The 24,733-nt window shown below is 56.6% G+C and overlaps 8 non-coding genes across 8 annotated transcripts; 4 read left to right on the top strand and 4 right to left on the bottom strand.

The window, feature by feature from the left end:
* Positions 1-6,403: 6,403 nt before the first annotated feature.
* TRNAE-CUC (transfer RNA glutamic acid (anticodon CUC)) lies at positions 6,404-6,475 on the bottom strand. The gene has a single exon. It is a non-coding gene; the product is annotated as a tRNA-Glu (tRNA).
* Positions 6,476-7,759: 1,284 nt separating this feature from the next.
* TRNAN-GUU (transfer RNA asparagine (anticodon GUU)) lies at positions 7,760-7,833 on the top strand. Its single transcript has one exon. It is a non-coding gene; the product is annotated as a tRNA-Asn (tRNA).
* A 1,823-nt stretch (positions 7,834-9,656) lies between these two features.
* TRNAH-GUG (transfer RNA histidin (anticodon GUG)) lies at positions 9,657-9,728 on the top strand. The gene has a single exon. It is a non-coding gene; the product is annotated as a tRNA-His (tRNA).
* Positions 9,729-10,829: 1,101 nt separating this feature from the next.
* Positions 10,830-10,923, bottom strand: TRNAI-UAU (transfer RNA isoleucine (anticodon UAU)). The gene is made up of 2 exons: positions 10,886-10,923; positions 10,830-10,865 (listed from the first exon to the last, which is right to left on the bottom strand). It is a non-coding gene; the product is annotated as a tRNA-Ile (tRNA).
* Positions 10,924-19,968: 9,045 nt separating this feature from the next.
* Positions 19,969-20,040, bottom strand: TRNAE-CUC (transfer RNA glutamic acid (anticodon CUC)). The gene has a single exon. It is a non-coding gene; the product is annotated as a tRNA-Glu (tRNA).
* Positions 20,041-21,306: 1,266 nt separating this feature from the next.
* Positions 21,307-21,380, top strand: TRNAN-GUU (transfer RNA asparagine (anticodon GUU)). Its single transcript has one exon. It is a non-coding gene; the product is annotated as a tRNA-Asn (tRNA).
* A 918-nt stretch (positions 21,381-22,298) lies between these two features.
* Positions 22,299-22,370, top strand: TRNAH-GUG (transfer RNA histidin (anticodon GUG)). Its single transcript has one exon. It is a non-coding gene; the product is annotated as a tRNA-His (tRNA).
* Positions 22,371-23,471: 1,101 nt separating this feature from the next.
* TRNAI-UAU (transfer RNA isoleucine (anticodon UAU)) lies at positions 23,472-23,565 on the bottom strand. The gene is made up of 2 exons: positions 23,528-23,565; positions 23,472-23,507 (listed from the first exon to the last, which is right to left on the bottom strand). It is a non-coding gene; the product is annotated as a tRNA-Ile (tRNA).
* Between the last annotated feature and the right edge of the window lie 1,168 nt (positions 23,566-24,733).

Raw genomic sequence — 24,733 nt, 5'->3', positions numbered from 1 at the left:
CCTGGGTGAGTGAGCAGCTGCGCTGGCCCATGGGGCATTACACACACTTGTGTGAAGGAAGGGTCGCATGTGTTTGTGTGTGTGTGCGTGCGCTGTCCTGACAGTGGGTTAGGAGGTGGTGGGCATGCACATCCACTCTGTGGCATACATGTCTATATGCTGCCATCTGTGTTTGGGCGTTATTCTGTTAGGGCTCTGCAAGTAACTGTGGAGGAGCACAGGGGGTTTAACAGCTCTTCCTTTCATCTTTCCTGCAGCACTGTCCCTTGGGAGGCACAGGCTGGTTACTGCAGCTGTGAACAAGCACCCGCCACTTTTCTTTTGCCCTGGTAGGTAGATTTTAATACCCCCTTTGCTAAGAGCTGCATGGCTGCAATGGACGCCACACTGAGAACAGCCGTGGGAGCTCCCACGCTGACAGGCCTCCACTTGGCACTACAGCTGCAGTGCCTTGGGACTGGTCGCTCTTCAGGCCCAGGCAGGCTTCCGCAGCTAGCAAGATGGCTCAGGACCATGCTTCCAGACTTCCCCGCAATGTTCACATTTCTTCTGCGCAGCCAGCAAGTCCTGGTACCTCTCCCTTTGATCCTGGAGAGTCATCTGCTGCCCGGGGCTAGGGCATTAGAAAGGAACCGCTTGGTTTTAGGCACAGGCAGAAGGGCACGGAAAGGCTGCAGGCCTAGTGCAGGCCAGGTCTTCTGGGACCTGCTTCTGCTGGCATTTCTGGGCTTTCTAGGATGGGACAGGGGCCCCAGTGTCCGAGGCCAAAAGCCTGGAGGAATCCTTTCCTCTTTGGTAGCCACAATGTTCCGATGCCATCTGGAAACCCTACCCCTGGGTGCCCAACACCTGCCCCTGGCCTGGAAGGGTGCCTGGTCCCCGGCCACAGCCTCCAAAGCCTCTTGCTCTCCCACGAGGGACCCCCGCAGAAGACCCCCCCCCCCCCCCCGCCTTCCCTTGGGTGCTCCTGGGTGTGGAGGGAAGGCCAGTAGAGAGGAAGGGGAAACACCAGCCCTAGCCGGAGAAATTTACCAGAGGAAGTGCTTCTCTTGGGGTTCAGCTCTACTCTCTGTTTCCACTCCTCCCAGTGCACTTGGTAAGTTTCCAAGAGCTGCAGGGTGTGGCTTGCTCCTACGGAAAGATGGCTGCAACAGCAGGGAAGAGTGCTCTCTCCCCTTCTGGCTGAGGCTCTCCTGCCTCTGCTCTCTACCAGCCCCTGCCCACACGCTCCCATTGGTACCCACAGCCTCCAACTCGCCAGGCAGCTTGGGGCTGCCTAGCATCAGAGTCTAGCCCGGGTCATTCCCATGCCGTGAGAAATCAGCGGACGCCATACCCAGCCCCAGAGCTGAGGAACTGGGGCTCCTCACACCTCGGACAGCTGCTGCCGCTCAAGTTTCCCAGGCCGGGGCTGGGGCTGGGGCACACTTACTCTTTGTGCAGCCGCGGCAGCCTCTCTGGCTTGCCCCTCTTCTCCTCTGCTCTGTGCACGAAGGCAGCAGTCCGCTCCTCTTTTGCAAGCGGGGGCACTGGTGAGGGTGGCCAAACCTCCAGCAGTGTCCCGTGATGCCGCCAAGCCTCCATTGGCACCAGAGCACAAATTTGAGGCTGCTTCTAACCTCCCTCAGGCACTCTCAACTCACAGCACTGCAGAAGCCATTAACTGCAGGGCCTGTGCGTCCTCCAGCCCAACTGGTCTGGTCTGCCCTCAGAAAGCCCCAGGAGAAGCACGGCCCCAGGCAGGGACCCTGCAGTCGTAGCCTGGCCGGGGTTCAGCACAGCTCCCTGCTGGCCCCACTCTCTCTTGCTGATGTCGCTCGTGACAAGGTGAATGAGGGCAGGGAAAGGCTGTTTTTCAGAGCTGCAACCATGAAATGCAATGCTCCAGTGGAGTTCAACCAGTCAGACCACAGCACGGAGCCACTGAACGGGGTTGGTTGGAGGGGACCTCTGGAGAGCTCTGGTCCAAGGCCCCGCTCCAAGCAGGGCCACGTAGAGCCTGCTGCCCAGGGTGTGTCCACCTGAGGGCTGAATGACTCCAAGGGTAGAAATCCCACAGCCTCTCTGGGGCCCTGTTCCCAACTTTCACCACCATCATGGTGGAAACATTTCTCCTAACACCCAGCTGGAAGCTACCCTTTTGCAGCTCTGTGCCTTGTGCCTCTCATCCTGTCACTGTGCGCCTCTGAGAAGAGCTGGCTAAGTTGCCTCTAGCCCTTCACCCTGGGTAGTTGCAGACACCAAGGACACTGCCCCTTAAGCCGTCTCTTCAATGGGCTGAAGAAACACAGTCCTCTCCACCTCTCCTTGGACACCAGGTACTCCAGTCCCCTGAGCATCCTGGGAGCCTCCGCTGGATTTGCTCCAGCATATCAAAGCCTGTCTTGCATGGTGGAGCCCCACCCTTGGACCCAGGGCACCAAGGGAGGTCTCGCGAGTGCTGAAGACAGAGGAAGCATCACTTCCTTCACCCGGCTGGCTACGCTCTTGCAAATAGAGCCCCGGGTGCGGTTGGCCCTCTTCATTCACTGCAAGTTCAAGGGAGGGGTGATCCACTCATGCCCCCACCATAGCAGAGTGCTACTCCTCCCCTTTGGCTTCTGGGGACAGCTTCTGCCTGCCAGGCATGAGCAGGCAAGCTTGAAAGACCATGGTCCCCTGGCCTGCTCTTTGGAGACAGCAGTCTCCACGACTCAGCTCCTCTGCTCACCTGTTCTGCCCTGTTCTGATGTCTGCAAACACAAAGTGCAGTTTGAGGTCTGGCTTGAAGAAGTTCTTCCTGCTTGCCCTCCTCTTCTGCCTTAGAGGAGCTCTCCTGAATTGTTTGCAGCAGGCTAAAAACACACAAGCCGGGTGAAGTTATCTGAGTGCCAGATGAGACTGTTCTCCCTCTGGTGCTCACAAGCAGCTGGGTGCCAGCCTTTGCAGCAGAAGGCAGCTCTGCTGGAGCATTTGGCGTACTGGAGTCCTTGCATTCATGTCAACAGTGAGGGGAGAAGCCCTCGAGCTGTAGCACTCCCATGAGGCCCAAGAGGCCCCAAGGAAAGCTCAGGATGCCCAGGGGTGGGCCCTCTCGCGATGGCACAAGAAGAAAACCAGTGCCGTTTGCCACAGCCAGAGCCTGCGGAGACCATTACCCGCCTCCTGCTAGGGGCACTGAAGGCAGTGAGGTGGTCGGAAAGACTCTGTTTTGGGGTGAAACTGGACTAACACTAGGGGACCCAGTCTCAGAGAAGGAGGAAGTGTGCTAGGGAGAAAAGCAATCCTGGCTTTTAGCTCTCTCTGGCCCACCTCCTGTGCCAGACCACAGCTGCCCTTCCCCCACCATCAAGATTAGGAGGAAAACAAGAGGCTTCTAGTTAATTAAAGCCAACCTAAAAACCAGGGAAAACAGACACTACTCTCTGTTGGTGGGGGAGGATGAGCTGACTTTCACATTCCTCTGGTACCCTCAGGTACCCTCCCCTTTGGGGTGGCTGCAGGGTGGAGGGCATAGTTTCACACGACAAGGGGAACAGCTTCCTGCACATCTCTAAGGGGCTCGCATGCCCAGGCTTGCTCTTCTGGCACATCCAGCCCAAAGACATGCTTAGCGAGGTGATCCTCAGTCCTCACAACACAAGGCCTGCAATTACCAGCCTTCAAATGGAAGCAACGTTTTAGCACAGCTTCGCAGCCTATCGCCAATCATCTCCACATGGTCTTTCTCCCCCCATTCAAGCGCGCTGGTTCCCTGGGAAAGGTAGACCCCTCCGCCACTGGCTGCTCAAGGTCGCATTTTGATCCCCTGCAGAGTGCTGAGGGATCTTCCTAAATTCCTGCTGCCTCCGCACAGGCAGATTCCTGTAACTAAGGAGCGGCTTGCAAGGTATACCAGGGCACGGAATGCCAGGGCAAAGTGCCCCTCAGCAGTGGCAGCTGCAGTTGGTGCTGCAGGCCTGCCCTGAGATACCTTCCAGGAGGAGTCCCCTGAGATCTGCCGTGATGAGTAAGCAGAGGCACAAGAGAAGCAGCCTACCATGGCAGGCCTCGCATTTTAAGCTTGGCTCCAGTCACCTACTGCGGAGGCCCAAAGGAAAACCAACACACCGCTCTCACCAGTCAGCTGTGGCATGACCTTTTCCCTCGGTCTGCTTGGTGCGCTCTCTGTCCTTCGCCTCCCGGCCTTTGGCGGCCTTCCGAGAGCCTCTGGAGGAAGAGGCTGGTCTCAGAGGCGTGATCTCAGTCGCAGTGCTGGAAACAAGAAAGGGACCAGAGGGAAGCTGACACAAGAGCCTCGCAGAAACCTGCCACATGCTTGCCGCCAATCTGGAAAGATTAAGTCATGGAAAGACTTGTTGGCTGCCCTTCAGATTTCATTCTGACAGAGTGAACGGAAGAAACAGCTCCTTCAAAGAACTCCAAGAGCACCTCAGCCTTTTCTCCAAGAGGCTCACCTGGCCAACGACTTGCTTCCTTTGGTTTTCCACCCCTTTTGCTTTTTCTGGCCAGTGCCAGATAATGCGGGTGGCAAAGGCCTTTCTTGAGAAAGGAGGCGTGCAACGGGAGCACTCCCTGGAAGCAGGAAGGGAGAAGACTCTTCAGCAAGCGTCTTTGTGAGCAGTTGAGCACAAACACACGTGCACATGCACGCTCCCCTCTCTCTCAAGAGTCAGCTGGGACATGACCTTTTCTGTCCACCTGCTCTTTGTCACCAGTGTGTTCCAGGGATCCCTTGGAGGGAGATTCCACTTGTTTTTCCGGGGGAAGCTTCCAATCAAATCTGGAAAGGCGAAGACGACAGGTTGAAGAAAAGGCACCACTTTGGCACTTGCATTCACAATCCAGTCACAGAGAGATTTGAGAAGGCCAGCCAAGCCCATAGCTTTCCAAAGCAGACTATGCAATGTCCTTGAGAACTCTGTTAGAAACCGGAGAGACACAGTCAAGACCGCCACGGCCTGTGAGCACACAAGAGGCCCCACCAGTCCGTGCCAGGGCTTCCCTATCCTAACGTGGAGAAAGTGTACTCCTGGCCTCCTCGCTGCCCCTGGAGACCATCTTGCATCTCCTCTTCCTATTCGCCAAGCAGGAGCTGAGAAGCAAATGTACTGTGGCAATACGAAGACACTGCCAGGTCCCCTGCGAAAAGCTGTGCTTGCTCTTCCTGATACCACCAGCTGTCTCGTCCCTGGGGTCTGAAACAGAGACAGAGCTACGTGAGAGCATTCCAGCGACATTACTGCATTGCTTGTAAAGGCAGCAACTCTTTCTGTGGTCAGGGAAGGGGCTGCCACCGGGACACCCTGAAACAAAGTTTTCTTTCCTAACGTTAGCCCTCAACTAGGAAAGCAGAAGATGCACAGCTCAGAGTTGAGAATGAGGAACAACATTGCCAGGTGTTTTGCGAGGGCAAGATTCAAGACAGGCAAGCAGGACACTCCTCCTCTGTTACTGGAGAAGTCAGCCACAGGAGAAGGCATTCGGTTAGCCAGGGTTTCTGCAGACTGGATTTTGCCGCTTGGCTTGTTATGACCCTGCCCAGAAAGAGAACACCTGGCTCAGACGTGCTGTTAGCCTCACAGTCTCTCCAAGGATTCAGATGGTTGCATCCATTGCATGGAAGAGGACAGAGACCTGGCCCTTGCTTTGTCTTTGCCCAGTGGGTAAGACCTGGCATAGAACTAGGCGTAGCACGGGGAAGCGATCGACTTACCTCAAGGAGAGCTTCTAGCAGCTTTCCAGTGCCATCCACCATGAGGAGGAAGTCATCGTAAAATCACATGGTCGCTTCCTTGTTCTGTACAGAGAGAATGCCAATGGCCTTGAAGACAAAGTCCACGTGCTGTCTTCTCGAGATGGCCTGGAAGAATGCCATTGAGGTCTTGGTTAGGCAACACTGCACTGCTGTAAAAGGCCTGCGGGCGCACACGGGTAGATCCTCGTACCACAGAGGGATGATTCTTATGTCACCTAGTCAGCAGCAGAGGAGGAACACAGTCATTCGGCCATGTCTTCAGAGCGGTTTGCATGCCCCTCGAGCTCGGTGCTAGGGCAGGCAAAGGTTTTCATCTGTCTCCTTACCGGGAACATCTTCCTGAGCACATCGGAGCTGGTATTCTTTGGCAACAACCTCCGATATACAAAACATGGGTCTCCAAACAATGGAAACCTCACCGTTCACGGTGAACTCCTAGTGGTTAAGAACATAGAGTGGGACTAGGGAGAGACAGGAGGAGTGCCCTGGAGCTGGATGCAGGAGGAAGCCCAGGATGGCTGTTGTAACAGAGGCAATGCAATGCCCGAACTGTTCCTTGTGGCTGCTGAGAGCTCTTCTGTTGTGGGTCTGAGAGGGTGCCCTTCCTTTCATTTCAGGCTGCCCCCAAGGTGAAAGGCCTGGCTTGCTGTGGCAATAGGGAGCCCTTTCCCTGGCTGGGAATCGAACCCAGGCCGCGGCAGTGAGAGTGCCGAATCCTGACCACTAGACCACCAGGGAGGAGATGCCCAACGTGCCTGTGCACCCTCCAGTGGGCACCAGCCCAGCCCTGCAGGGGACCAGCCCCTCCAACCACAGCCGGGCAGCAAGACAAATTGCCACGGCAGCTGGAGCCTGCCCGGGCAACTTGGCAGGCATTCTTCCTTCCTTCTGAGAAGGATGCCCTCGGCCTGGGCCTCTGGGCAGAGGGTGCCCTGCAATGGGGAGGCCCAGGGAGCGCAAGGTGGTGCTGTGGGGGGGCTGGTCACCGCTGGACACAGGTTTGCGCCATGAGCTATTGGCAGCGTGGCAGCAAGGCAAGGGCCTTGGGGGCTCTTTCTGCATGTTCAAATGCCCTTTTGTGCTGCCGAGATGGCCCCGGCTCTAGTCACAACACGCTGCCGGGAGGACACCACCAGTCCAGCTGCATGGCTCCTAACACCTTGGCAAAAACACCCTCCTGCGTTGAACTCAGCTGCAGCTCTCCTAAGTGTGCCTCTGTGGAACGAAGCTGCCCGTATTTCCATCTCGAGCCAGGAGGTCTCACACACTGCTGTGCTCAATTGGCACAGAACTGGCTCCCTGGGAGGGGAGTCTGTCCTCTGCCAGGGTCAGTCCATCCCCACGCAGCGAGGAAACCACCGTGCGCCTCACTCAAATGCCTGCTCTGAAACAGCCCCTGCCCCAAGCACTTCTTATTCTGGAAGTCTCTGAGAAATGGTCCTGAGGGCGCTGACAGGGTCTGATGGTGCTGGGGCTCACAGGAAGCGCAGACAACACCCAGGACCTATGGGCAGTGGGCCCCGGGTGCTTGGGGCCCGTCCAGGAGATGAGCCTCCCACTGCTGGCACCACTTCTACACCTTGCTCCATGCAGGTGGGCCGGAGGGAGAGGAGCAAATCCCTCGCCCTGAGTCACCTCAGCCAGGTCAGCAGTGCTGCGTGCGTGGCCACTGTCCTGCTGCAGCACCAGGGGCAGAGCAGGTGGAGCTCTGCTAGGGCGCTCTCTCTAAGGAGAGCTGCGCCCAGCAGCTCTCTCTCGACACAGAGTGTGTGGGAAAGTGACACTGGAAGAGAGCGAGAAAAGGCTTGTCCCTGAGCCACCTCCACCACACGGTGCATGCACCTGCCCTCGAGCTGCACTGCTCTCAGTGCGGGTAGCAGCCTGGGAACGGGGGTGCGGCTCTGGCTCGGCCTTTCCCTGGCTCTTGGGATAGGGCCCAAGATCAGGGGCACTGCCAGTCCCTCAGCGCCGAGGTGCGTGATGACACAGAAGGAAGCATCACTGTGACAGCCCTTGGTGGAGGTCTCTGTGGCGCAATGGGTGAGCGCGCTCGGCTGTTAACTGAGAGGCTGGTGGTTCGAGCCCACCCAGGGACGGCCTCCTTTTGGTGGCACACCTGGGCTTGCCACACCGGGTGACACTCCTCTCGGGAAACTGCTCCTCTGCACAGTGAGTGGCTCTGGCTGCCTGCTCTTGTGCTGCTGCCCTTGCAGGCACTGCTGCCCTGCCTCAACCCATGTGCCAAGGCCTGACTGAGCCCTGGGGTAGAGGCCTCTTGGCACCCGTAGCAGCAGTTCCATCTCATACCCCGAAGAGCCTGCAGGCAAGCCTCAGAGGAGGCTGCTGCTCAGCCTTTTGCTCTGGCTTGGGCCTGACCACAGGAGCCCGCAGCACCTGGTCCTCAGCAGAGAGTCAGGATTTGCCTTTTCCCCTTCCCCAGCGGGGCTTCCACTCCCAGGCAGAGAAAGCACCAGCTCTCCAGCAAGTGGGCTGCTGCCCAGGGAAGTGTGACCAGACCCTGAGTCAAACTCTGTGCCCAGAAGACTTTAATCTAATTTCCTTAGACCCACCTAATTTAATTTAATCCCATCATGGTTTTCTTGTCCAAGTAAATCCCCACAATTTATGCATCCGCTGTACAAAGGAGACTTAGGTCCCGCCCGAGAAGTGATGCTGCTGTCTGTGTGGGGCTGAACTTTCCAACTTGCCCAAGAGACGTGAAACTGTCCTGCTGAGGACCTCTCAGGGCACCCCAGCTCTTAAGGCCGAGGTAGCAGCGGGCAAATCTTGTGTCTTCTCCCTTGAGTGGCTGGAGGGTCCAAGATTGGCTTGGAGTTGCTGCAGCTGCTTTGACTCTTGGTCTTGGAGCAGAGCATTTGTCTGAGAAGGAAAACTCTCCTTTTGGAGCCCTGAGGACACAGCTGAGCAGGCGGGACAAAAGGGCTGCATCAACACCCACAGGAGCCCTGCCTTGCCTGGCCTCTCTTCCTAGGACGAGCAGATGGGTCACTCCGGGGAGGTACCAGGGGGATGGCTCACCTTTGCTCCTTTGTGCCTCTGGGGACAGTGAAAAACCAGAGCAAAGAGATAAAGCGGAGGAGAAGGAGAGCTTGAGAAGGGCTGGGACAGTGCTCCGGAACGATCAGCTGGGCAGAAATCACAGCAGCCTGAGACAACAAAACCTGATGGCATGGGCTTCGAGCCCACCTTTCTGAGAAACCAGAGCCAAAATCCAGCTCCTTACACCACTCAGCTACATCACCTCACACATCATATCCGCTGCGGTATGCACCTGCCTTCCCCCTACACCAGCCCAGTCCCTAGGGAGGCACGTGAGGGCTTGCTCCGTTCAGGTGCTGGTCTGCGAGGACACAGACTCACGTTTCCTGACTGCTCCCTGCTAGCTTGCCTTCACCTGACAGCTGTGACTGCTCAGCCTTGCTGCTCCAGGGTAATGGGGATATGCACACGTTTGCTGAGAGCAGGGTCTGAGTCGCCAGGCGCAAGGATTGTGTTCCCAGCACTCACAGGCTGTGGGGCCAACAGCTTGCTGAGGAGTGTTGAGAGCGGGCTGTTCAGGTGGGCAAGGAGGTGACTCCCGGGGAAGGAAGGGCTTCCCTGGGTCGGCTTGCCGCCTTGCGAGGAGGCTTCCAGCCTCCCTTAGCTAAGAAGCAGGCTACTGTTCTGCCCCTTCTCCTGGCATGCGGTGGGGTCCTGGCAGTTGAGGCTGGTGGCAAATGCGCATGATGGGGCTGCAGAGTCAGGTGAGCTTTCGTTGCTCACGTGAGCACGCATGGGGGACGGATGCTGCAGGATGCTGCAGGAAGGGCAGTTAGGAGGCCCTTGCTGTTCCCACCCTGTTGCCTGAAAGAGGCAGGCGGGAAATATGGCCCAGGGAGGCAAGGCAATCACACGGGCAGCTGTGATCGTATAGTGGTTAGTACTCTGCGCTGTGGCCGCAGCAACCTCGGTTCGAATCCGAGTCACAGCAAGGGTTTTGCCAAGCCCGCTGCCCGGAAAGGAGAGTTTGAAAAGACAAGGGAGGCATCTGCAAGGACGGGCCAAGGGGTTTGTTTCCACAGATGTCAAGGCCTAGGAAGGCGGTACAAGCTCTTCTGTGCTCTCTCTCTTCCAAACCTTCAGTGGGCTCATGCCTAAAATGATTTCCTGGTTTCTAGTGACTGTGCAGTGCCTTCTCCTGTGGGGCTGCCGTGGCAGCTACGCCTGCCTCTGGGAAAGCATTCAAGCTTCTCCATTCTCCAGGCAAAGCTTGAGAACTGAGAGACCCTGCCTGGAAAGCACCCAGCTTTTCACTCCCCTTTCTCTTGCCCTTGCTCCCCATTTTGCAGTAAGGAGACTCTCAGCTCCACACCACAAGCACCCTGCAACCCCAGCCCAACCGCGACTGCCATCCCACTCCATAGAGACCCAGCACCACGAGCTCTTCCCTGGGAGAAAGAGGACATGTTTTCCTTTGCGGGGAGCATGGGACTTTTCTGAGGTTATGCCACCACGCTTGAACCCTTCATTCCTGCTCCGGCCCAGCTGTAAGCTGTAAGCTAGCTGTGGGAAGGACACCCTCCGTGGAAGGGCAGAGCTGCCTTTCTCCCTTGCCTGCAGAGTGAGAGGAGCTGTGAGGCAGCAGCTTTTGCCTGCAGCTCCACCCCCGTGCGCGGCTGTGGGGAGCCAAGAGTGCTTCCTCCTGGCCTGCCTGGAGGTGGAAAGGTTGCCTAGGAAGGATCTGCCACAGCGAGGCTGGGCAGCTGGTGCTGGGAGAGTGTCTGCCTGGAGGGGAAATGCTGAAAAGCCAAAGGAAAACGAGAGCCTCTGAGCACTGGGTGGGGTCTGGATGCTGCAGGGAAGAGGTGCACCTGCTGCAGAGAAGGGAGGAGAGCCCAGCTCTGCCTCGGGGCTGCCGAACTGAGTGCTCTGCGGGCAGAGCCCAGGTCAAGCCTGGAACGGCCCCGAGTGCTTCTGCTGTTCCAGGGTGTCTGTATTGAGAGTTCCCAGGATGTCTGTATTGCGACAGATATCACTGCTAGAAAGCTGCGCTGCCCAAGGGAAGGGCAAGCACTGCTTGATCAAAAGCCCATGCTCCAGGTGAGGCTTGAACTCACACCCTCAGCATCCCTCTGCTTCGCACTGCTGTATAAGTACTGCGCGCTGGCCCATTGCGCCACTGGAGCACACTTGGAAAGGTGGACTGGAGCCCACGAGCAAACAGTTCTGCCTGTGATCACCATGGCTCATCGGCATTAACCTGGCACCTCAAGTGCTTTCCTCTTGCCTCGTCCAACAAGGAGCAGCAAGCGTGCGCCCCCCGTGGTGTGCCAGGCTTGCAATCTACCCCAGGCCACGGAGTGCCAGGGCGAAGTGTCCTTCAGCAGGGCTTAGCTGGCTAGAGCCAGGAAAGGGGAAACCACAAGCACTTGGCCCTGCTCAGCACTCTCCAGCACTGGGTTACCTCTGGAGTGTCCTCACAGAGGCGGAGAAAGAAAGTCCACATCTTGGAGGAAGCGTATGGGTCCACTGCTGGGAAAGGTCAGGTCAGCAGCGAAATGCATGTCTGCCTCTCTGTCCTGACACCCCAGTCACCAAGCATTTCTGAATGCTTCCCTCCTTGGGCTGCCCCTTCTTGGTGACCGTTGAGATGGGAGCAGGGAGGAGAAGTCATCTGCAGACTGCTAGAACTGGTTCCCATCTTTCTGCACCACAGCTCCACTGCCTGTGTGTGCCTCGAGGGCGTTTGCCCCAAAGGGGAATGCTTCTCTCTCTTGCCATTGCTCCAGAACACCCGGAGCCGGCAAAAGGTGTCTGAGGGAACACAGGCTAACAAGCAAATACCTTCCCCCCACGCTGGTATTTATTTGCCACCAGCCCGTATTTCTTCATCTGAAAGACACAGGCCGAGCAGAAGGAGCAACTGGCTCCTGTGAATATTGCCCGGACAGACTGCAAAGGGGCTATCGTGGCCGGAAGAGCATGGTGCATCAAGGATTTGCTTTTGGGCTCAGCCCAAGGAATGCATCACAGCAAGGGAGTTTAACAAAAGAAAGAAATGTCCTTGACTGCCTCCCTCTTCTTCTTTTACTTGCCAGCTTAATATTTCCATACCTGCTTAAGCCTCACTCAGAGCAGCATGTGCCTCATGGATTCAAGCTCCTGCTTAGACTCAAAACCACAGCTGTCTCAGGCCCAGGGCTGTGAATGTATGTGTTTGGCTTCTGTTCCTGCAAAACAGCGGTGTCAGGGTACAGCTGCATCCCCACAAGTCCTACAGCCCTTTCGGCAATAACCGCCTTAGGTCGCACAGAGTTGTCTTGGGACAATGGCCAAATCGCTCTCCTAGGATGGCCAGAGGAGCAGGCAGTTCAGCGTGGTCTTCCCTCATGGATTCGGTCCCATGGCTTCCTCCGCCTGTCCTTGTTCCCCTGATCCTTGCTGGGGCTTTGTGTTCGGTGGGAGGAGTCTTTGGGTAGATGCCGTAACCCCAGGATCTTGAGGATGGCCTGCCTCATGACACTGTGCGAGGGCGGGGGCGGTGCGGGGTGAGCTGCTGGCCAAGGGAGAGGACTGCTTCCCTGGCCCCACTCAGGAGTCTCACCCTGCTGTGACTGTCCAGCCCCTGGCGTATGACTGTGGATTACAGAGAACTGAATAAGGTGGTCCCACCCCTGATGGCAGTGGTCCCCAATATGGTGACCTTGTTAGAAGAAGTGGGCAAAAATTTGCAGGAATGGAAGGCTGTGGTGGATCTGGCAAATGCCTTTTCCCCTGTTGCTATATCCCCAGCCTCGCAGGGACCACTTTGCCTTCACTTGGAATGCTAAGCAGTATACATTCCAGGTGCTTCCGCAGGGATATAGGCATAGCCCCATAATATGTCATCAAATGGTCGCTGCCGACCTCCCAGCACCTCTCCCAGAATGCACTAGTCATCATTACATCAATGATATTTTGATAATGGGACCATCTGAAAATCAGGTGAAAGAGCAGCTAATGGCACTGGCACATGCTTTCCAGGATAGGGGGTGGGCCGTGAACCGAAAAAAGGTACAAGGACTACATATTAGTGTTCACTTTCTAGGAGCAGTACGGACAGGACAAACGAAGGCCACTCCTGCCTGAAATGGTGCATAATACTACCCAGCAATATCCTGTCCCTACAACTGTAGAACAGCTGCAAGCTTTCCTAGGTCTCCTAGGATTCTGGCAAACTTTTATGCCTCATTTAGCAGACTTGATGCAGCCCTTGCAGCGTTTAACAAAGCAAAGCAGTCAGTGGCAGTGGACTAAAAGCCTTGCACCCACAGTTCACCACCAGGAAAAGGCCAAGGGGCAGGAAAGCAGCATGCCTGCGCTTTACCCTTCTCACCAAGGCTTCTTTAGACCTTCCTCCCCTCTTGCCTCGTGGAAGGGTTTGATTTTTTTACAGCTTTCTTGAATTAGGTTTTCAAAGATGTTGCAGTGGGGCACCTCTACAACGGCTGTGCAAAAGGGTCCAAGAGCCAGCGTGAGCCCAGCCTTTGGGAGGACAGAGCGGCAGAGCGATGTCTTGGCAGAGCTGAGCTCAGCCAACAGGATGCACTTCTGGCACGTTCTTGGGGGGGTGGTGGTGGTGTTTCTCCTGTGCTGGGTGACAGACCAGGAGCACCCAAGGGAAGGGGTGGGGGGGGCGGTCTTCTGCGGGGGTCCCTCGTGGGAGAGCAAGAGGCTTTCGAGGCTGTGGCCGGGGACCAGGCACCCTTCCAGGCCAGGGGCAGGTGTTGGGCACCCAGGGGTAGGGTTTCCAGATGGCATCGGAACATTGTGGCTACCAAAGAGGAAAGGATTCCTCCAGGCTTTTGGCTCTCCCTTTTCATAACGAACACTCCATCCTTGCCTCCCCAAGTCTCCACACCCAGATGCCTTGCCCTGTGGATCGATGCCAGTTGGGTCATCCAAAGTCTCATGCCCCACCTGACTCCTCTGCAGGCTGATTACCGGCACATGGGACCTTGTCATGTCCTTGCCTTGGACACTGGGGCCCCTGTCCCATCCTAGAAAGCCCAGAAATGCCAGCAGAAGCAGGTCCCAGAAGACCTGGCCTGCACTAGGCCTGCAGCCTTTCCGTGCCCTTCTGCCTGTGCCTAAAACCAAGCGGTTCCTTTCTAATGCCCTAGCCCCGGGCAGCAGATGACTCTCCAGGATCAAAGGGAGAGGTACCAGGACTTGCTGGCTGCACAGAAGAAATGTGAACATTGCGGGGAAGTCTGGAAGCATGGTCCTGAGCCATCTTGCTAGCTGCGGAAGCCTGCCTGGGCCTGAAGAGCGACCAGTCCCAAGGCACTGCAGCTGCAGGGCCAAGTGGAGGCCTGTCAGCGTGGGAGCTCCCACGGCTGTTCTCAGTGTGGCGTCCATTGCAGCCATGCAGCTCTTAGCAAAGGGGGTATTAAAATCTACCTACCAGGGCAAAAGAAAAGTGGCGGGTGCTTGTTCACAGCTGCAGTAACCAGCCTGTGCCTCACAAGGGACAGTGCTGCAGGAAAGATGAAAGGAAGAGCTGTTAAACCCCCTGTGCTCCTCCACAGTTATTTGCAGAGCCCTAACAGAATAACGCCCAAACATGACCCGTAGCATACAGACACACATGCAAAGAGTGGATGTGCATGCAGGAGCAGACCTCAGCAGTTCCTGAGTACCCAGCAGGATCAGTCTGTGCTGTGGGCAGGAGAGGGACCAGGACAGTGACAGGGCCCAGGGATGGGCCTTAGGGCCTGCTATATGCTGCGACGGGTGGGTGAGCAGAGGAAGGATGCGGGACAAATCTGTCTTCGGTGAGTTGGGGGCCTTGCCTCCTCCTTGGAGATGGCTGGCAGGCCTGGCGCTCTGTGAGGCCAGCTGGAGACCTCTCCAGGCACCCGTGGCTGAACAAAAGCCAAAGAGAGAAAGGGCAGCATTTGCAACACTGAAACCGAGGAGAGCAGAGGGAGAGCTACAGAGGCCCGGGTACGGCAAGCTTTTGCTAAAAAGCCCGACAGGCAAGAGTAACAATCTGTTGTGATGAGGCATAAATTTATCATCCCTCCCTTCAACAGGGAGCTGACAGCAAGCTTTTGTGCTTTTGGGGCCCAAAGTGACTGCACCGGTGTCTGAACACAATCACAGCCTGACACTCAGGACGTTACTCCCTGTGCCAGGCCACAGGGCAAAAGAGCAGCCTCTACTTGGTGTGATGGGAGCAGGAATTTGATGGCGGTGTTCTGCGGTGCCTGGGTTGAATACAAAGGTGTCGCCTGGTTCATTTAAAGCCTTTGAACCCTGAGTTGCAGAACTGGACACAGCTTCTGCCCATCCCTTTCTTCTCCCACAAAGTGGGGCGCCCCGTGGTGATGCTGCAGTGGGCTCTGAGCAAGCTGCCTCAGGCTTTGGAGGCAGGAGAGCTGCCCCAGCTGGGGCAGTGCCAGGGAGCCCCAAGAGCACTGCACCATGGCAATTATTTTGTTTAACTGTGGCCCAAGTAATGCAAATACACAATCCTCTGTGGTGTTGCAGTGGGGCACCTCTACAACGGCTGCGCAAAAGGGTCCAAGAGCCAGCGTGAGCCCAGCCTTTGGGAGGACGGAGTGACATCTTGGCAGAGCTGAGCTCAGCCAACAGGATGCACTTCTGGCACGTTCTTGGGGTGGTGGTGGTGGTGTTTCTCCTGTGCTGGGTGACAGACTGCATAAGTGCCCACTCCATTCCTTGAGCGCCATGCACATTTATCTTTCCTTCTTTGGGTTAATGGCTGTAGTTACTCGTTTCATGTACTTCTTCAATGGCCTAAGGTTCTGCTTTCAGAGCAGCCAAAGTGAAAAGAGCACTTTTCCCCACCTCTGGCTCTTTCAGTGTCTGAGGGTGTGGGGAAAATCAGGAGCAGTATCACTGGCAGACAAGACGACGCTGACCAACACAGGTCAAAGCCCTTGGCATGCCAATCGTTGCCCCGTATCAAGGCTGGAGTTGGGACAGGACTTCAGGAGGAGACTGCGGATGCACACAGTGAGGAAGTGCATAGAGACCCATCTGGGAAGCCTCCCCGCCTTGGTGCCGAATCCTACGAGGTGACTGTTCGCAGGTTGGTGCTGCCAGTGCCAACACAACAAAACAACAACAAAACCATGATGGGATTAAATTAAATTAGGTGAGTCTAATGAAATTAGATTAAAGTCTTCTGGGCACAGAGTTTGACTCAGGGTCTGGTCACACTTCCTTGGCCGCAGCCCGCTTGCTGGAGAGCTGGTGCTTTCTCTGCCTGGGAGTGGAAGCCCCGCTGGGGAAGGGGAAAAGGCAAATCCTGACTCTCTGCTGAGGACAAGGTGCTGCAGGCTCCTGGCACCCGGCTGGCTACGCTCTTGCAAATAGAGCCCCGGGTGCGGTTGGCCCTCTTCTCCTCCGCTTTGGCTTCTGGGGACAGCTTCTGCCTGCCAGGCATGAGCAGGCAAGCTTGAAAGACCATGGTCCCCTGGCCTGCTCTTTGGAGACAGCAGTCTCCACGACTCAGCTCCTCTGCTCACCTGTTCTGCCCTGTTCTGATGTCTGCAAACACAAAGTGCAGTTTGAGGTCTGGCTTGAAGAAGTTCTTCCTGCTTGCCCTCCTCTTCTGCCTTAGAGGAGCTCTCCTGAATTGTTTGCAGCAGGCTAAAAACACACAAGCTGGGTGAAGTTATCTGAGTGCCGGATGAGACTGTTCTCCCTCTGGTGCTCACAAGCAGCTGGGTGCCAGCCTCTGCAGCAGAAGGCAGCTCTGCTGGAGCATTTGGCGTACTGGAGTCCTTGCATTCATGTCAACAGTGAGGGGAGAAGCCCTCGAGCTGTAGCACTCCCATGAGGCCCAAGAGGCCCCAAGGAAAGCTCAGGATGCCCAGGGGTGGGCCCTCTCGCGATGGCACAAGAAGAAAACCAGTGCCGTTTGCCACAGCCAGAGCCTGCGGAGACCATTACCCGCCTCCTGCTAGGGGCACTGAAGGCAGTGAGGTGGTTGGAAAGACTCTGTTTTGGGGTGAAACTGGACTAACACTAGGGGACCCAGTCTCAGAGAAGGAGGAAGTGTGCTAGGGAGAAAAGCAATCCTGGCTTTTAGCTCTCTCTGGCCCACCTCCTGTGCCAGACCACAGCTGCCCTTCCCCCACCATCAAGATTAGGAGGAAAACAAGAGGCTTCTAGTTAATTAAAGCCAACCTAAAAACCAGGGAAAACAGACACTACTCTCTGTTGGTGGGGGAGGATGAGCTGACTTTCACATTCCTCTGGTACCCTCAGGTACCCTCCCCTTTGGGGTGGCTGCAGGGTGGAGGGCATAGTTTCACACGACAAGGGGAACAGCTTCCTGCACATCTCTAAGGGGCTCGCATGCCCAGGCTTGCTCTTCTGGCACATCCAGCCCAAAGACATGCTTAGCGAGGTGATCCTCAGTCCTCACAACACAAGGCCTGCAATTACCAGCCTTCAAATGGAAGCAACGTTTTGGCACAGCTTCGCAGCCTATCGCCAATCATCTCCACATGGTCTTTCTCCCCCCATTCAAGCGCGCTGGTTCCCTGGGAAAGGTAGACCCCTCCGCCACTGGCTGCTCAAGGTCGCATTTTGATCCCCTGCAGAGTGCTGAGGGATCTTCCTAAATTCCTGCTGCCTCCGCACAGGCAGATTCCTGTAACTAAGGAGCGGCTTGCAAGGTATACCAGGGCACGGAATGCCAGGGCAAAGTGCCCCTCAGCAGTGGCAGCTGCAGTTGGTGCTGCAGGCCTGCCCTGAGATACCTTCCAGGAGGAGTCCCCTGAGATCTGCCGTGATGAGTAAGCAGAGGCACAAGAGAAGCAGCCTACCATGGCAGGCCTCGCATTTTAAGCTTGGCTCCAGTCACCTACTGCGGAGGCCCAAAGGAAAACCAACACACCGCTCTCACCAGTCAGCTGTGGCATGACCTTTTCCCTCGGTCTGCTTGGTGCGCTCTCTGTCCTTCGCCTCCCGGCCTTTGGCGGCCTTCCAAGAGCCTCTGGAGGAAGAGGCTGGTCTCAGAGGCGTGATCTCAGTCGCAGTGCTGGAAACAAGAAAGGGACCAGAGGGAAGCTGACACAAGAGCCTCGCAGAAACCTGCCACATGCTTGCCGCCAATCTGGAAAGATTAAGTCATGGAAAGACTTGTTGGCCGCCCTTCAGATTTCATTCTGACAGAGTGAACGGAAGAAACAGCTCCTTCAAAGAACTCCAAGAGCACCTCAGCCTTTTCTCCAAGAGGCTCACCTGGCCAATGACTTGCTTCCTTTGGTTTTCCACCCCTTTTGCTTTTTCTGGCCAGTGCCAGATAATGCAGGTGGCAAAGGCCTTTCTTGAGAAAGGAGGCGTGCAACGGGAGCACTCCCTGGAAGCAGGAAGGGAGAAGACTCTTCAGCAAGCGTCTTTGTGAGCAGTTGAGCACAAACACACGTGCACATGCACGCTCCCCTCTCTCTCAAGAGTCAGCTGGGACATGACCTTTTCTGTCCACCTGCTCTTTGTCACCAGTGTGTTCCAGGGATCCCTTGGAGGGAGATTCCACTTGTTTTTCCGGGGGAAGCTTCCAATCAAATCTGGAAAGGCGAAGACGACAGGTTGAAGAAAAGGCACCACTTTGGCACTTGCATTCACAATCCAGTCACAGAGAGATTTGAGAAGGCCAGCCAAGCCCATAGCTTTCCAAAGCAGACTATGCAATGTCCTTGAGAACTCTGTTAGAAACCGGAGAGACACAGTCAAGACCGCCACGGCCTGTGAGCACACAAGAGGCCCCACCAGTCCGTGCCAGGGCTTCCCTATCCTAACGTGGAGAAAGTGTACTCCTGGCCTCCTCGCTGCCCCTGGAGACCATCTTGCATCTCCTCTTCCTATTCGCCAAGCAGGAGCTGAGAAGCAAATGTACTGTGGCAATACGAAGACACTGCCAGGTCCCCTGCGAAAAGCTGTGCTTGCTCTTCCTGATACCACCAGCTGTCTCGTCCCTGGGGTCTGAAACAGAGACAGAGCTACGTGAGAGCATTCCAGCGACATTACTGCATTGCTTGTAAAGGCAGCAACTCTTTCTGTGGTCAGGGAAGGGGCTGCCACCGGGACACCCTGAAACAAAGTTTTCTTTCCTAACGTTAGCCCTCAACTAGGAAAGCAGAAGATGCACAGCTCAGAGTTGAGAATGAGGAACAACATTGCCAGGTGTTTTGCGAGGGCAAGATTCAAGACAGGCAAGCAGGACACTCCTCCTCTGTTACTGGAGAAGTCAGCCACAGGAGAAGGCATTCGGTTAGCCAGGGTTTCTGCAGACTGGATTTTGCCGCTTGGCTTGTTATGACCCTGCCCAGAAAGAGAACACCTGGCTCAGACGTGCTGTTAGCCTCACAGTCTCTCCAAGGATTCAGATGGTTGCATCCATTGCATGGAAGAGGACAGAGACCTGGCCCTTGCTTTGTCTTTGCCCAGTGGGTAAGACCTGGCATAGAACTAGGCGTAGCACGGGGAAGCGATCGACTTACCTCAAGGAGAGCTTCTAGCAGCTTTCCAGTGCCATCCACCATGAGGAGGAAGTCATCGTAAAATCACATGGTCGCTTCCTTGTTCTGTACAGAGAGAATGCCAATGGCCTTGAAGACAAAGTCCACGTGCTGTCTTCTCGAGATGGCCTGGAAGAATGCCATTGAGGTCTTGGTTAGGCAACACTGCACTGCTGTAAAAGGCCTGCGGGCGCACACGGGTAGATCCTCGTACCGCAGAGGGATGATTCTTACGTCACCTAGTCAGCAGCAGAGGAGGAACACAGTCATTCGGCCATGTCTTCAGAGCGGTTTGCATGCCCCTCGAGCTCGGTGCTAGGGCAGGCAAAGGTTTTCATCTGTCTCCTTACCGGGAACATCTTCCTGAGCACATCGGAGCTGGTATTCTTTGGCAACAACCTCCGATATACAAAACATGGGTCTCCAAACAATGGAAACCTCACCGTTCACGGTGAACTCCTAGTGGTTAAGAACATAGAGTGGGACTAGGGAGAGACAGGAGGAGTGCCCTGGAGCTGGATGCAGGAGGAAGCCCAGGATGGCTGTTGTAACAGAGGCAATGCAATGCCCGAACTGTTCCTTGTGGCTGCTGAGAGCTCTTCTGTTGTGGGTCTGAGAGGGTGCCCTTCCTTTCATTTCAGGCTGCCCCCAAGGTGAAAGGCCTGGCTTGCTGTGGCAATAGGGAGCCCTTTCCCTGGCTGGGAATCGAACCCAGGCCGCGGCAGTGAGAGTGCCGAATCCTGACCACTAGACCACCAGGGAGGAGATGCCCAACGTGCCTGTGCGCCCAGCCCTGCAGGGGACCAGCCCCTCCAACCACAGCCGGGCAGCAAGACAAATTGCCACGGCAGCTGGAGCCTGCCCGGGCAACTTGGCAGGCATTCTCCCTTCCTTCTGAGAAGGATGCCCTCGGCCTGGGCCTCTGGGCAGAGGGTGCCCTGCAATGGGGAGGCCCAGGGAGCGCAAGGTGGTGCTGTGGGGGGGCTGGTCACCGCTGGACACAGGTTTGCGCCATGAGCTATTGGCAGCGTGGCAGCAAGGCAAGGGCCTTGGGGGCTCTTTCTGCATGTTCAAATGCCCTTTTGTGCTGCCGAGATGGCCCCGGCTCTAGTCACAACACGCTGCCGGGAGGACACCACCAGTCCAGCTGCATGGCTCCTAACACCTTGGCAAAAACACCCTCCTGCATTGAACTCAGCTGCAGCTCTCCTAAGTGTGCCTCTGTGGAACGAAGCTGCCCGTATTTCCATCTCGAGCCAGGAGGTCTCACACACTGCTGTGCTCAATTGGCACAGAACTGGCTCCCTGGGAGGGGAGTCTGTCCTCTGCCAGGGTCAGTCCATCCCCACGCAGCGAGGAAACCACCGTGCGCCTCACTCAAATGCCTGCTCTGAAACAGCCCCTGCCCCAAGCACTTCTTATTCTGGAAGTCTCTGAGAAATGGTCCTGAGGGCGCTGACAGGGTCTGATGGTGCTGGGGCTCACAGGAAGCGCAGACAACACCCAGGACCTATGAGCAGTGGGCCCCGGGTGCTTGGGGCCCGTCCAGGAGATGAGCCTCCCACTGCTGGCACCACTTCTACACCTTGCTCCATGCAGGTGGGCCGGAGGGAGAGGAGCAAATCCCTCGCCCTGAGTCACCTCAGCCAGGTCAGCAGTGCTGCGTGCGTGGCCACTGTCCTGCTGCAGCACCAGGGGCAGAGCAGGTGGAGCTCTGCTAGGGCGCTCTCTCTAAGGAGAGCTGCGCCCAGCAGCTCTCTCTTGACACAGAGTGTGTGGGAAAGTGACACTGGAAGAGAGCGAGAAAAGGCTTGTCCCTGAGCCACCTCCACCACACGGTGCATGCACCTGCCCTCGAGCTGCACGGCTCTCTGTGCGGGTAGCAGCCTGGGAACGGGGGTGCGGCTCTGGCTCGGCCTTTCCCTGGCTCTTGGGATAGGGCCCAAGATCAGGGGCACTGCCAGTCCCTCAGCACCGAGGTGCGTGATGACACAGAAGGAAGCATCACTGTGACAGCCCTTGGTGGAGGTCTCTGTGGCGCAATGGGTGAGCGCGCTCGGCTGTTAACTGAGAGGCTGGTGGTTCGAGCCCACCCAGGGACGGCCTCCTTTTGGTGGCACACCTGGGCTTGCCACACCGGGTGACACTCCTCTCGGGAAACTGCTCCTCTGCACAGTGAGTGGCTCTGGCTGCCTGCTCTTGTGCTGCTGCCCTGCCTCAACCCATGTGCCAAGGCCTGACTGAGCCCTGGGGTAGAGGCCTCTTGGCACCCGTAGCAGCAGTTCCATCTCATACCCTGAAGATCCTGCAGGCAAGCCTCAGAGGAGGCTGCTGCTCAGCCTTTTGCTTTGGCTTGGGCCTGACCACAGGAGCCCGCAGCACCTTGTGCTCAGCAGAGAGTCAGGATTTGCCTCCCCACTCCTAGGGAGGCACGTGAGGGCTTGCTCCGTTCAGGTGCTGGTCTGCGAGGACACAGACTCACGTTTCCTGACTGCTCCCTGCTAGCTTGCCTTCACCTGACAGCTGTGACTGCTCAGCCTTGCTGCTCCAGGGTAATGGGGATATGCACACGTTTGCTGAGAGCAGGGTCTGAGTCGCCAGGCGCAAGGATTGTGTTCCCAGCACTCACAGGCTGTGGGGCCAACAGCTTGCTGAGGAGTGTTGAGAGCGGGCTGTTCAGGTGGGCAAGGAGGTGACTCCCGGGGAAGGAAGGGCTTCCCTGGGTCGGCTTGCCGCCTTGCGAGGAGGCTTCCAGCCTCCCTTAGCTAAGAAGCAGGCTACTGTTCTGCCCCTTCTCCTGGCATGCGGTGGGGTCCTGGCAGTTGAGGCTGGTGGCAAATGCGCATGATGGGGCTGCAGAGTCAGGTGAGCTTTCGTTGCTCACGTGAGCACGCATGGGGGACGGATGCTGCAGGATGCTGCAGGAAGGGCAGTTAGGAGGCCCTTGCTGTTCCCACCCTGTTGCCTGAAAGAGGCAGGCGGGAAATATGGCCCAGGGAGGCAAGGCAATCACACGGGCAGCTGTGATCGTATAGTGGTTAGTACTCTGCGCTGTGGCCGCAGCAACCTCGGTTCGAATCCGAGTCACAGCAAGGGTTTTGCCAAGCCCGCTGCCCGGAAAGGAGAGTTTGAAAAGACAAGGGAGGCATCTGCAAGGATGGGCCAAGGGGTTTGTTTCCACAGATGTCAAGGCCTAGGAAGGCGGTACAAGCTCTTCTGTGCTCTCTCTCTTCCAAACCTTCAGTGGGCTCATGCCTAAAATGATTTCCTGGTTTCTAGTGACTGTGCAGTGCCTTCTCCTGTGGGGCTGCCGTGGCAGCTACGCCTGCCTCTGGGAAAGCATTCAAGCTTCTCCATTCTCCAGGCAAAGCTTGAGAACTGAGAGACCCTGCCTGGAAAGCACCCAGCTTTTCACTCCCCTTTCTCTTGCCCTTGCTCCCCATTTTGCAGTAAGGAGACTCTCAGCTCCACACCACAAGCACCCTGCAACCCCAGCCCAACCGCGACTGCCATCCCACTCCATAGAGACCCAGCACCACGAGCTCTTCCCTGGGAGAAAGAGGACATGTTTTCCTTTGCGGGGAGCATGGGACTTTTCTGAGGTTATGCCACCACGCTTGAACCCTTCATTCCTGCTCCGGCCCAGCTGTAAGCTGTAAGCTAGCTGTGGGAAGGACACCCTCCGTGGAAGGGCAGAGCTGCCTTTCTCCCTTGCCTGCAGAGTGAGAGGAGCTGTGAGGCAGCAGCTTTTGCCTGCAGCTCCACCCCCGTGCGCGGCTGTGGGGAGCCAAGAGTGCTTCCTCCTGGCCTGCCTGGAGGTGGAAAGGTTGCCTAGGAAGGATCTGCCACAGCGAGGCTGGGCAGCTGGTGCTGGGAGAGTGTCTGCCTGGAGGGGAAATGCTGAAAAGCCAAAGGAAAACGAGAGCCTCTGAGCACTGGGTGGGGTCTGGATGCTGCAGGGAAGAGGTGCACCTGCTGCAGAGAAGGGAGGAGAGCCCAGCTCTGCCTCGGGGCTGCCGAACTGAGTGCTCTGCGGGCAGAGCCCAGGTCAAGCCTGGAACGGCCCCGAGTGCTTCTGCTGTTCCAGGGTGTCTGTATTGAGAGTTCCCAGGATGTCTGTATTGCGACAGATATCACTGCTAGAAAGCTGCGCTGCCCAAGGGAAGGGCAAGCACTGCTTGATCAAAAGCCCATGCTCCAGGTGAGGCTTGAACTCACACCCTCAGCATCCCTCTGCTTCGCACTGCTGTATAAGTACTGCGCGCTGGCCCATTGCGCCACTGGAGCACACTTGGAAAGGTGGACTGGAGCCCACGAGCAAACAGTTCTGCCTGTGATCACCATGGCTCATCGGCATTAACCTGGCACCTCAAGTGCTTTCCTCTTGCCTCGTCCAACAAGGAGCAGCAAGCGTGCGCCCCCCGTGGTGTGCCAGGCTTGCAATCTACCCCAGGCCACGGAGTGCCAGGGCGAAGTGTCCTTCAGCAGGGCTTAGCTGGCTAGAGCCAGGAAAGGGGAAACCACAAGCACTTGGCCCTGCTCAGCACTCTCCAGCACTGGGTTACCTCTGGAGTGTCCTCACAGAGGCGGAGAAAGAAAGTCCACATCTTGGAGGAAGCGTATGGGTCCACTGCTGGGAAAGGTCAGGTCAGCAGCGAAATGCATGTCTGCCTCTCTGTCCTGACACCCCAGTCACCAAGCATTTCTGAATGCTTCCCTCCTTGGGCTGCCCCTTCTTGGTGACCGTTGAGATGGGAGCAGGGAGGAGAAGTCATCTGCAGACTGCTAGAACTGGTTCCCATCTTTCTGCACCACAGCTCCACTGCCTGTGTGTGCCTCGAGGGCGTTTGCCCCAAAGGGGAATGCTTCTCTCTCTTGCCATTGCTCCAGAACACCCGGAGCCGGCAAAAGGTGTCTGAGGGAACACAGGCTAACAAGCAAATACCTTCCCCCCACGCTGGTATTTATTTGCCACCAGCCCGTATTTCTTCATCTGAAAGACACAGGCCGAGCAGAAGGAGCAACTGGCTCCTGTGAATATTGCCCGGACAGACTGCAAAGGGGCTATCGTGGCCGGAAGAGCATGGTGCATCAAGGATTTGCTTTTGGGCTCAGCCCAAGGAATGCATCACAGCAAGGGAGTTTAACAAAAGAAAGAAATGTCCTTGACTGCCTCCCTCTTCTTCTTTTACTTGCCAGCTTAATATTTCCATACCTGCTTAAGCCTCACTCAGAGCAGCATGTGCCTCATGGATTCAAGCTCCTGCTTAGACTCAAAACCACAGCTGTCTCAGGCCCAGGGCTGTGAATGTATGTGTTTGGCTTCTGTTCCTGCAAAACAGCGGTGTCAGGGTACAGCTGCATCCCCACAAGTCCTACAGCCCTTTCGGCAATAACCGCCTTAGGTCGCACAGAGTTGTCTTGGGACAATGGCCAAATCGCTCTCCTAGGATGG

Source organism: Dromaius novaehollandiae, chromosome 13, assembly GCF_036370855.1.
Source record: "Dromaius novaehollandiae isolate bDroNov1 chromosome 13, bDroNov1.hap1, whole genome shotgun sequence".
NCBI lineage: Eukaryota > Metazoa > Chordata > Aves > Casuariiformes > Dromaiidae > Dromaius > Dromaius novaehollandiae.
This window is presented reverse-complemented; position numbering and strand designations above follow the sequence as displayed.